Source organism: Petaurus breviceps, unplaced genomic scaffold (genome assembly GCF_028583685.1).
Source record: "Petaurus breviceps papuanus isolate PSGF00001 unplaced genomic scaffold, PetGlider_PUasm1.0 108, whole genome shotgun sequence".
Taxonomy (NCBI): Eukaryota; Metazoa; Chordata; class Mammalia; order Diprotodontia; family Petauridae; genus Petaurus; species Petaurus breviceps.
The window spans coordinates 3,555,469-3,558,115 of NW_027185593.1; the positions used below are offsets into that span (position 1 = coordinate 3,555,469).

General features: G+C 38.8%; 1 pseudogene; it reads left to right on the forward strand.

Moving 5' to 3' along the window:
- The first annotated feature begins 1,664 nt into the window (after positions 1–1,664).
- On the forward strand, positions 1,665–2,194 carry LOC138153614 (transmembrane protein 230-like; annotated as a pseudogene).
- Positions 2,195–2,647: the final 453 nt, after the last annotated feature.

Genomic DNA, 2,647 nt, shown 5'->3' on the forward strand with positions numbered 1-2,647 from the left:
GTAAACTCTAGTTATTACCATTATACCATTCAAATGATCATCAAACACTCATTCATTAAGTGCCAAGGCAAGATATCTTACCTTGGGATAGCTTTAATTTGTTAGAAAATTTTCTCCTTTCATCTTCTTTGTTGTTGTTCAAGTCGTGTCCGACTCTTCACGACCCAATTTAGGGTTTTTGTGGCAAAGATACTGGAGTGGTTTGCCATTTCCTTCTCCAGTTCATTTTACAGATGGGGAAACTGAGGCAAATGGGGTAAAGTGACTTGCCCACGTTCACACAGCTAGTAAGTGTTTGAGGTCAGATTTGAACTCACAAAAAAGAGTCTTCCTGACTCCAGGACCAGCCCTCTATCTACTGGCTGCCATTTTCATCATCTATCTGCTTCTTCTACCCACCCCTCCTAGTTCTGCCCATTCTCCACTTTTCTTTCCCCCTCAAGATCACTGACAGTCACTCATGAGTCACAGCAGCTATTCCTTTTTTTAAATTATTATTCATTTTTACCTTAAATAGGTAGGAAAAAAAGAACATTTCCATGTACACAACACAACATAAAAAGAGGAATCACTATAAAACCATGAATTTGTTTCATACTCTTTACTTAAAAAAAAAAAACCTATACAATAAGTACTACACATTGTTTTCAAAGCTATTCTGCTATCTGGGCTTCCTTCTAAGCTATTTCTTTTAAGATCCTGAGATAGGATTTTTGTGAACCTGGGAACTCTTCTAGAGCAGTGTATCACACTCAAATAGAAACATATTTCTTTTGGCTGCATACTGACTTACAAAAACACAAGATTAACATGATTTGTGTTGTATTGTAGTTTTATTTATTTTGTTAAACATTTCCAAATGACATTTTAATCTGACTCTGCCTTTGGCAATGGGCCTCAAGTTTAACATCTCTGATCTAGGGCACCTCTGGTACTTTCCTATTATTTCTTTACATCTGTTGCTTTGTGTGTGTATGTGTTTTGCTTCGTCATTTTTTTTTATTTTGTAAATTTATTTATTTATTTTTAGTTTTCAACATTCACTTCCACAAGTTTAAAATTTTTTCCCCACCTCCCTTCCCCCTCCCATCCCCAAGACAGCGCTCAATCTGATATAGGCTCTGTATATACATTCTTATTAAACATATTTTCACATTACTCATGTTGTATAGAAGAATTAGAATGAATGGGAGTGTTATTGTTTTTAACTCTCTAAAAAGTAGTAGAGAGGCAGAGAAAAGTACCAGATTTGGGAGTGGAGAAGAGTAACATTAAGTGCAGGAATAAAAAAGAAGAAAATCAAGCAGCAATGTCAAAGAATAATTATTTAACCACTTATGCAGTGTTTTACACCTTTCAAAGCATTTTCACAGACACTGCGTTTGTTTCCAAAACAGGGAAATAAGACAGACAAGCTGGTAAATGACTTGACCAGGGTCGATCATTCAGTCAATCAAGAAATTATTAAATGCCACTAGTATGTCAGGAACCATGCTGAGCACTAAGGGAACAGACCCCAAAACAAAGCAACCCCGACCTCGGAGGGAAGCAGTCCGATTCCTGCTGGCCGGCGGTCGTTCATTTGCTCTCGGAGGGGCATAACGTTCGCCAGCTGGTCGGGAAGATGGGCCGGAGAATCCAGCTGAGGAAACAGTCTCTTTGATATGAGGCCATCCTGTAACAATGTAACTACTGGGATTCCCAGTTGTAAAGTGAAGTACTCCAAGCTTTCTAGCACAGATGATGGCTATATTGACCTTCAGTTTAAGAGGAGCCCTCCCAGGGGCAGCTAGGTGGCGATCTGGAGTCAGGAGGAGCTGAGTTCAAATCCGACCTCAGACACTTACACTTACTATGTGAACTTGGAGCAAATCACTTAACCCCAATTTCCCTGCTTTCTCCCCCTGCAAAAAGACAAAAAAATAAAAAAAACCCTCCCAAAATCCCTTACAAAGCTATAGCACTTGCCACTTATGATTGGTACCTTTCTCATTGTCATAGGTGCTCTGCTATTATATCAGCAGATATAATTAGGAAGGGGGGGTGCAAGGTGGGGCAGACCTAGTCATTCCTCATTCCTAACCCAGTAATTGGGATTCCGGTATTCCTACCAGGATTCTACCATTTGGGCATTGCCCACTATGTTTCCAAAGGCTACAGGGCCTACTATTATTATGACCTTTTTGGATTTTGATGACTAGAGTCTACTTTGATCCAGAAGAAAACAGTTGCTGTTGGAAATAAACTTAGCACTGAAAAGCTGAACCCATGGAAATTTAAATACCAGTGGATCAGAGGATTGTCTAGTTCTGCAGTTATTTTAGCAAGGTCATTGCTAGGCTCTCTGGGGTCATCCCAAAGATGTTAACTGAGCTTGCAATTAGATAAATAAGACACCTTTTTCTTTATGTCCTGTTCTGAGCTAAGGTTTTTGAAAAGACAGCTATTCCATACACATACACATATATTCCAAAGCAGTTGTGGAAATAATAATAGAATCGCTCAAATTTTTTTGGTAAGATGTGCTTTATAGACCGATGTTCATCCCTTTGTTGACTTTATAGTGATGAATTTTTCTACTGCAGCTGCTTTCAGAGACCATTTACAGAGTTACAGAGAAGTAACTAGATCTCTCTATCTGAATATA